Here is a 10301-nt window from a genome sequence, read left to right on the forward strand (position 1 = left end):
AATAAAAACTAATTATAATTAATATTTTTTGTTAGAGTGTGCTAAAATCCTAAAATTGTATATATTAATTTTATTTTTTTAAAATTTGAGGCCCAAGCTCAACTAAAGTAGCATCCGCCCCTGCTCCCACCTATCAGGCTGATCCTTTGTATGGAGCTCTCTGTTTAGCTTGAGTTCTAACAAAATAGTATAGGATTTGAACTAGACTTTATAACTATTTTCTAAATATTATAATTAAATTATCTTTGAATTCTTAACTTAAATTTCAAGTTAATTTCCTCCAACTTTTGTCAAGAATGTCAACCTTAAAAAAACAATAATAATAAGAAAAATAAGCACACTATATGGTGAAGTTTATTCTTTATTTTCATTTTTATTTATCCATAACGCTGGCTCATGCATGGCATGCCTCCATTTTACAATACATTTAAGAAAGTATGCAAGGCCTTTGAAGTCATCCGGATAATCCAGCTGTTATTTTCTACTATCTTATCACCTCCAATAAAATAAAATAAAGAACGTGTTAACGAAATTTACTTAAAAACAAAGAAAAATTTGAACAAATCAAAGAGAAAATACAAAAATAAACGCTTACATTAATTAACACGCTCCATGTACATGGAAGCAGTAACTTCGTTAGCAATAGGGTTGCAATGGTGATTTTTCATGCTAGGAAGGAGGAGATGAAGTTGACGGTGGTGGTGGTGGTGGTGGTGGTGGTGGTGGTGGTGGAGGATAAGGTGTTGTTGATGGAGGTAAAGGACATGGTGGAAGTGGAGGTGATGGTGGTGGCCACGACCGTGGCAGTGGAGACGACTTATTGTTTTTATTTTTTTGAAGGTATGGGTTATGTGGGCAACTAGACTAGTTGCTAACAATAAGCACAATAGCAAGGCATAAACGTAGGCCAATTGAGGCAAAAGATTGGCCATAATATTGACAAATTCCAATGGCTTGGAACTCTTGAAATTTTGGGAGTTCTTTATTCATAGAGATTAATGGGAAACCTTATGAATGAGACTCCGATATAGAGAGGAATAATGAAGCTTATATAGTGATGATTCACCTGCCATTATAGCATTTTTTTTGTTTTGTTATGTATCTTGTCTTTGACAAATGTTTTATCATTTTAAATCCCATATACAGTATTAAGGTTCCACAAATTGTTAATAGTGGGACTGGGACCCCAGCCGCCTTTAAATTTCTCCATCTTTCTAGAAACTCAATTATTGTACCTCTCGTTTTTTAAAAATAAATTTGTGATATTTGTCATTTGTGGGCGGCAAAAGCAAGGCTAGCTTGGTACTAAGAGAGGCAATTATATTGTTTTTATTTTTCTTTTTCAATTTCTTTTACTCGAGTTTACGCACTTGTTACATATGCTACAATTTTAATATTGCTTTATATATTCTTCACTCAATTTTATAACAAAAATTCTTCAATCGTATTCTAAGGAAATAATAACAAAATCATATAGAAGAATTAATTCATATATATATATAGGCACATGTATGACATTTATAATGAAATTATTATAGCATCATACTCAAAATGTGACAACTTTTCAAAAATAATAATAAAACAATTAAATGAAAATATTATGATGGACTTATAAATTTTCATAATTGTTATTTGCACCAAATTATCTTCGCTATATTATTATAACAATACTATACGTACAAAGATTTTTATATAAAGTGATGTGATAGAAAATGAATGAAATAATTATCTTTTATTCATTTTCTGTCATATCATTTTGTATAGAAATAGAATTCTTTGTATGTATGGTATTATTATATTATTTTGTTAATGTTGTCCATCAATAATAATTAGTTGGTCATATTATGCAATGTTATACATGAAGGACCAGACAAACTTAGAGATTAATTTTAGAGGGAGTAAATTAAAATAATATAATATAAAATAAGAAAAAAATAAATGAATACAATAAAATATAAAAAATATTAATATAAATACAAAGTGATCAAAGAAAAAAAATAAACCAAATTAACAAGAAAAAAATGTTTGAGTGGGGTCACCAGCCCGCACTCATTATAAAGTGGATCCGTCGCTGAATGATGGCGGTGGTTGGTGAAATGACGGGGTTAAGATTTTTCTATTCTTGAAAATTACTAAAAAAAAAAAAAAAAAGTTTTGATTAATAAATAGATATCAACTAAATGATTTAAATTGTAAATTTGTATTAAACAATTATTAAACTAAATTAGGAAAGAGTGATGCAAACAAATCTAAAAATGGTAATATTACGGCCTGGTTAACATTGTTTATCATGCTTTTTAGTTTCTGGTGAACGTTTACCATTATCATGAATGACCTCCACGTTTATTTTATAATAGTTCATCTTGGGGTTTTACATGTTATTTTTCTTTTGTCTTTTTCTTTTTAATTTCTAAATACAATAATACTATACTTATAAAGAAATCTTACAAAGATTTATATACAAAGTGAGGTGGCAAAAAATGAATGGAAGAGTGAAACAAAAAGTTAAACTCATTAAATTCACTCTTCCATTCATATTTTGTCATATTACTTTGTATGAAGATCTTTGTAAAATTTCTTTGTAAGTATAGTATTACTCTTCTAAATATCATCATGAAGCTAAATAAATAATTATCCACCAAAATAAATCAAAGGCAGGCACAATTTTACCTCGCCTTCGAATGGGGTGTTATTTGTTAATAATTAGTTTTAGGCTGAATTATATATACCCATTGAAGGTTCAGCCTAAATACAAATACGTACCCCTGATTTGAAAAATCTATCAACGCTCCATCCAATTTTTAAATTTCATCATTTAACTTAACGGTGAAAATGTATTTATGTCTTTTGAGTTAATCCATAAAACCCTAAGGGGGCGTTTGGTTGGGGGTTATATGGGATTACTGGGGTAATGTCATCTTATATTACTTGATTACCATGTTTGGTTGTCAAGTAATTGGTAATATCGGAGGTAATCTGATTACCTCCATTTTCTTAGGTATTCTGAGATTACCAGGGTTATCTTTTTTTGTTACAATTTTATCCCTTATTAATACAATTTTTGGACAATAATACCCCTACTTTAAAACAAATTTACATTAATATCCTATTTCAATTTTACCCTTGTTTAATTAAAATTTTGGACAATAATGCCCTTATATTTAAAATAATTTACAGATCACCACTGCCACCCAGCCACCACCGCCGACAGCGGGCCAACCACCATGGGCCGCCGTCGGAAAATCACCGAAGTCCCTAAAAAAGAACTAGATTTGGTGGGAGACTCCAGGAGGCTACAATATGGCCGTTTTCGGCCATATTGATGGTAAAAAACGGCCATATCAGGCCAGATCTGGTTGCTAACGGCCAGATCCTTGGCCATTATCGGCTAGATCTCGTCCAGATCTGGCCGATAATGGCCAGAATAGATCTGGCCATTTTCGGCCTGATCGATGGATCTGGCCGTTAATGGCCATGGACCTGGCCGTTAGTGGCCAGATCTATTCTGGCCTATTCTGGCCATTTTCGGCCAGATCTGGCCTGATATGGCCGTTTTCGGCCATCAATATGGCTGGAAACGGCCATATCGAAGCCTCTTGGTCACGGTTAGCTACTGATGGGGACTTTCGGAGACTTCCGGCAGTGGTCTGCGGTGGCGGCAGGTGGTGGGGGTGATTTCGTAATAAATTAAAGTTTTATATAAGTTGGGGTGTTTTAACTAAATCTGAAATATTGGGGGTTAAAAAAAATTATTCAAAAATTAATAATAAAAATAATATTATATTAATATTTGAAAAGGGGACAATTTGGTAATTTAAATAACATACCCACCAATTTATTCCCCATAACCAAACATATTAATATAACATACCCACCAACTAACCAAACACATTTTTCTAAAGACTCCCAGTAATCTTCCAAGGTAATCTATCTTTCCAGTAATCCAACATTCACAGTAATCTAACATTCCTGAACCAAACGCCCCTTAAAAATAATCTACCATGTAGAACGTTAATTATACCCTTTTTTTTATCAACCTTAATACTCTTAAATCTCACAAATCAATCTAAAACACAAATCGAAACTCAAAAACTATAAAAAAAGAAAAAAGAAAAAATGACCACCACCATGGCCGACCATATCAAAGCCTGAGTAGCCCCCAGCCAGGTGTGATTGGCCAAGTAGAGGCCCAGGTGGCACTGTCAGGCTGCAATCTTGCCGGCCATGGACCTATTTTCCTTTGTCGACTTGAGCTGTAAAAGAAAAAGCCACGATCTTGACTTCTAGTTCCAATCAATGTTTTTAAACCTAATCCAGGCCATGACTTGGTCAAGGGGTCAATTCTCGAGTTAGCAGTCCGACCAATTCAACCGACGGGTCAGACCTGTGACATCAGCATGAAATCCTAGTATGAAACTTAACAAACATACCCTTGAGAAATTACACATCAATCTCTACATGTTTAAAATCTAGCAAACACACCCTTATGATCTGCCTAGGAGGCGCAAAGTGTCTCGCAGTCGATTAGTGCAGCAAGCGATGGGCGACGATCGGCAAGGGAACTCAGACTGATGAAAGGGGGGGGGGGGGGGGGGGGGGGTGTGGAGAAGGAGGGGTGTGTTAGGTGAAGTGATTGTCGTCGAAAATCGGCTTAAGAAAGAAGTCACGCGGACAGCAGTGGAAGATGGTTGACAATTGCGGGTTGCACTTGGCCAAGATGGTTGGGGTTTTGTTATGAAGGTGAAGGTGAGGTCGATGGTGGTGTGAGATGGGTGCAATGACGCCGAAATCAGACCAGATTAGGCCTGGAACGGGCAGTCGCGCGAATGGGAAAGGGTCATGTGAACGATGCAGAATAGCCAAAACACGGTCAATCAAAGCTAGGAAAGTACTCAAACGGTGTTAGGGAGGTGTTTTATGCCGATTTTGGTGAAAAATCCAGTATAAAACAGCGAAAATGGCTGGCGGTGATGCTGATACTGTAGCAGTTGAGAGAAAATGGCCAACTAACCCAATGGTTGAATCGACGATTCAGCAATATTTCGTCGGTTCAATCATGGGTTAGTGATTGAAACTCGGTTTAGAGTGTCCTCAGAGTGGAGAAGGGGTCGATTCCACAGTCCTATTCGATTTTTAAAACAGAGGTTCCAATTATTTCGCTCAGGAGAGCTCAAAAGTTTCAGATCAACAACCTAAATACCATCCAAGTTCTTTAGTTTACGGTAGCAATCGGAGTTCTAGTTCTATAATTGGGTTCACAAGAAATGCTCCAAATTCATTTTTATGATCTCGTTTAAATGTTAACAGATATTTAATTTAAACACTAGGACACTATAAGAGTGAGTTATAGAACTAATTTCAAGGTCATTAGGAACACTCTAGTAAAGACTAAACTTATTAAAAAGCATACATGTAAAGAGCATTATATTGAAATATTTATGGTATTATTATCGTGATGTAATCTAATTCAATGACTCACATAAATCTTGTGTTATTTATTTTTCCATTTTTATATTCTTGCTTCTGTATTTGGTTATTTGTCAAATCACGAAGACTTTAACCTTGATTTTTTGTCAAATGAAAAGACCATTTTGTGCATAATAAAATGATATGGTTAGGAGAAAACTAAGATTCTTTTTAAGAAATTTGACGAGTTATTATCCGCTTAAAAGTTTAAGCTCTCAGGTAACAGGTTCATTATTAATATTTATAATTTTATATTAACAGGTCTCCAAATCTGGATTTATCTTTAATCCAGTTGAAATGTGAGAATTTGAACTTGTGACCCAATCCGTTGATGAAAAATAAAAGAGTTGTATTAAAATTTGTATTACAAAGAGATTGTTTATTTGGTGCAATACAAGAAATAAAGAATAAGCAGTAGAAAAGGGCTCCCAATAGTATAGATTGTGATGAGTTTTACTCAAGCCTATCAATCTTTCAGTCGAAGGGTTTTGAAAGATACACATATTAGAAAGAAATTGCAATGTGGAATTATTATTGATGCAAAATTTTGACAAGGAGATAAGATTAAAATTGAAGGTAAGGATAACTAAGACATTTTCAAATACCAATTTTTTTGTTAACTGAACAGTACCAACAAGCTGGTGTATTATTGACATTTGGTATACGAACATAAATAGGAAACTTTGGTGTTGTATGTTTGGAAAAAAAACCTTTGGTTATGAAAAACAAAAGATGTTCCTGCATAAGTAGCGAAAACATTTTTGGTTTGAGATTGATTCAACATCTGAAGTAATTGACTGACTTGTTCGAGATTGATTCAACATCTGGAGTAATTGACTGATTTGATCATGGGCATTTGTGTCACATTTGTTGAATTTGAATTAGTGGTCACATGATTTGCTGTGAAATTTCCAAATTTTTGCTTAGGGCGGCCATATAGTTTCCAACAATTTTCACGGTTATGATTTCTCAACAATTTTCACGGTTATGATTTCTTCGTTTACAATAATCATAGTACATTTTTCCCTTTGCTGATCTGGATGATCGGATCCACTTTGAAACGGCCTGGTTTGTAAGCCTTTGGATGAGTTCAATTGATTGACCTGTTGCTGACTGTTGGATTGGTTAACTTGATCTGGGCCGTTGAATGAGTTATATAAAAAATCACATTTTTCTTCTCTTGGGCTCGGTGATTCCACGGTGGCTAGACGTTGATTCTCATCTTGAGCGGCCAGTTGATAAAGACAGAGAAGCATTGGCGGTGAGGTTTTTCTAGGCACTTGAGTTCTAAATGAAAGGAAACTTTCATTTAATCCTAGCAAAAATGGATTAACCAATCCCGTTCTTTGATTCTCTGAATTGTTGCAATGTTTCAGATGACCCATTTAAGGGTTTTTCCATGGCGTCTAACTCATTCCAGATTGCTGATAATCGGTTGAAATAAACTGCTACTGATTGGTTGTGTTATTTAATATTGGCAAGATTTTGTTGTAATGTGTAAAGCTTGGCTAAATCGAGTTGGCTATACATCTCTTTGATGTTGACCCACATCTTTTCAGTAATCTCTGTTGGTGGTAATCCGGTGGCAACATCCTGGGCCAAGGAGTTGCTGATCCACGACTGAACTAACATATTGCATTTAGTCCAATGTTTTTTCAGATGTGGCTCGTCGGCGATGGCATAGTTCCGTCGATAAAACCATCTTTATCTTTTGTAATGAGTGCCTTTTGAAAATTACGAGCCCAAGTTGCATAGTTTTCTGATCCGGTGAGGGATTGTTTAACCAAGACAAGTTCTAGTCCATCTGATGGCGGCAAATACAAAGCATCGCCTGGTTTTGGCCGTTGTTGAGTAACTGGAAAGATCTGGAAGGGAAACGGGTAGGGTTGTTGACCCAGTTGAGAGTATGGGCCTGCAAACTTGAATTGGTTGTTTGGGCTTGGCCCAATTTTGGGTCTTGGTTGGTTGAAGGTTGAGTAGTGGGTTGTGGGCCTGATTGGTGGGAAATGGGCCTGTTTGGTAAGGAGTGGATTGTGGGCCTGTTTGAGTGGGCTCATTTGTGGTTTGTAATTGTGGGCTTGGCTATTTGGTTTGGTTGGTTGTTGGGTTTGACTTATTGGTTGTAGGATCCATTTGAGAATTTGTTTGGATGGTTGATTTTGGTAAGTGAGATTTGCACTAATCCAAGTGCTTGTTTTACAAGTGAAGCAAATTGAAGGCTAGAGTGGGTTGAACAGCTCAATAGCCAGTAAGTGCTAAAAATGATTTAATATGCACTAGGAAAATTCCCAGGAGAAACTGGAGGGGTCACAAACGATCCCACTTAAAACCCAGTCTCCTTAGACTTTTATCGTGTTGACAAAATTTTCTTAGATATGCATATAACCAAATAACTAGTTACTCACTATCCTAAACTTAGGCCAGAGTGGGTTGGCAGAGCATTGAGACTAGTCGAAACTTGGTCAGGACAAATGCTTTGACACCATGTTATAACTTGGTGATGGAGAGGCCAGAGAAGCAACTTGGATGCTGAGTATGCGAGAGGTTAAAGAAGAACAAAGAGCTTTGTAGTGAAAATGTATAAGAACACTATATGTAAGGAAAGAAAATAATGCCATGATCTCCAGTGTAATGGCTTGATTCCAGTAATAAGGAGAAGAATAAAATCCGATATTTATCCTGTAATAGAACCAAATCAGATCTTGTAATGAAAGCCAATATCCTCAAATATCTTCACATATCAACACATATCTTAGATTTATTTGATTAATATTAAGACTACTAGTTTAAGCGAAATTAATTTCTTGGTAAATGTGAATTGGTCAAAAGGATTAATTTAATTTGGGTATTGCAAAGAGAGGACTTGATCTTATACAAAAATATTTTCTAAATTTGAAAATAATCATATCAGCTAGGAAATTGATAAATCATTTTGCTGATGGTGATAATTAATTACTTTGACATATATAGCAATATTATAGTTTAGATCGATATATATTTAATTCAATTTTTTTGGAACTATTGTTAGTTTAACATTTAAACATTAAGATTACAATGTTATTCTACAAACATATATATGTAATGAATAATACTAAATATACAAACTCTACATACAAATTTTTTCGTACAAACTGATGTGGTATAAAGTGAATAAATGAATTTTTATACAAAATTAACTCAATAAATTCCAAAATATAAATGAATTATATGACAATAAAAGAGTTATTTCATATCAGTTTGTATATAAGAGTTTGTACATATGGCACCTCATACGAAAAATTGACATACATCATCTTGTATTTGATATTTTAAATAATATTTTCATCGATTTTCATCGATTTTTTTCTGCCATTTTAACAGATACAGTATTTAATAGATTAATTTACACAACAATTATCAGTTTATAAATTTTTTCTCAGGTAAATTTTTTTTCTCCATAAGGTGTTTCTTTTATTTTGTATTGCTTTATGTTGTGAATATAAGAAACACAGTAAGGGTTGACTAAAGTTGACCAATATTAGTGGAACATTAGTGGGCTAAGCTGGACCGCATTCAGTTATTGTTCAGTTAGCTGGGCTAACTGTATTCTGTTACAGTCCAACTCAATACAGTTGATTTTAGTTGGGCTTTCAGTTGTAAAACAAGTTATATATAAAGTACTGAACAGTACCTTTGTTATTAACGAAAAAAGATATACAATAAAGATATCTGCATTTTCCCCTAATTTTCTTTCCCTTTCTCTCGTTTTCATTCTCTGCTTTTCTTGTTTACTGTCTTTACTCATTTGATATCAGAGCTATTGACAAACATCACTAATGGCTGATTCCTCTTCAAATCCTTCCTCATTCAACAATTCGAACAAGATCCCAGACACTGTTAACCTCATCAACCCATCTTCAATGAATTCACCCACACTTCCAACAATTTCACCAAAATTGAATCGGGACAATCATCGATTTTGGAAGTCGTAGATACTGTTCGCAGTAGGAGCACACGGTCTTGAAGAACACTTGACTGGATTAATTCCATGCCCAGCTCCATTCATCAGAGCTCAATCGGATACTTCAAGCTTAGAGGTAACCAATAAATCTTACCCTGAATACACACTTTGGAAGAAGACTGATAAAATGCTAGTTAGTTGGCTACTCTCATCCATATCAGAGTCAATGTTTGCTATCATTTCCAAGTGTCAATTTGCCACTGATATATGGCTCACGTTAGAGAAAGAGTTCCTCATTGAGTCTAGGGCTAAGACGTTACATGTTAAGAGTCTTTTACAAAATACCAGAAAGGAGAACATGAGCATGCATGACTACTTTCTTAAAATGAAAATTTTGTAGAAAATTTGTCTTCTAGTGGAGTAGTGATAATAGATGAAGAGCTGCTTAATTAAATTCTGGATGGATTAGACCATCTCCAACCCATTGCACCAAATTGGTGCAAATTTTGGTGTAAAACACTATTCCATCTCTAACCCACTACACCAAATATTACACTAAAAAGAATATTCCTTAGAATATTCTTTTTCTTTTTCTTTTATTATAATAATCAACCATTAATCTATTTCACTCATTATTTTTGTATATATTAATTAAATATTGGGAATGATATTTTTATTAAATAATAATTATTTTGGAAATTATACTAATTTAATAAAATTAAGCATTTATTTAATCAAATAAACATTACATTTAATATAGAAAAACATTACAATCAATACAAATGATACAAAAAAAAAAAAAAAAAAAAAAAAAAATAACAACAACGCAACACAAAGGTAAAATTCCATATTGATAGTAATTTAATTTTCCGAATTAGTATGTTTCCCAAAATGA

Source organism: Pistacia vera, unplaced genomic scaffold (genome assembly GCF_008641045.1).
Source record: "Pistacia vera cultivar Batoury unplaced genomic scaffold, PisVer_v2 Contig361, whole genome shotgun sequence".
NCBI classification, from domain to species: domain Eukaryota; kingdom Viridiplantae; phylum Streptophyta; class Magnoliopsida; order Sapindales; family Anacardiaceae; genus Pistacia; species Pistacia vera.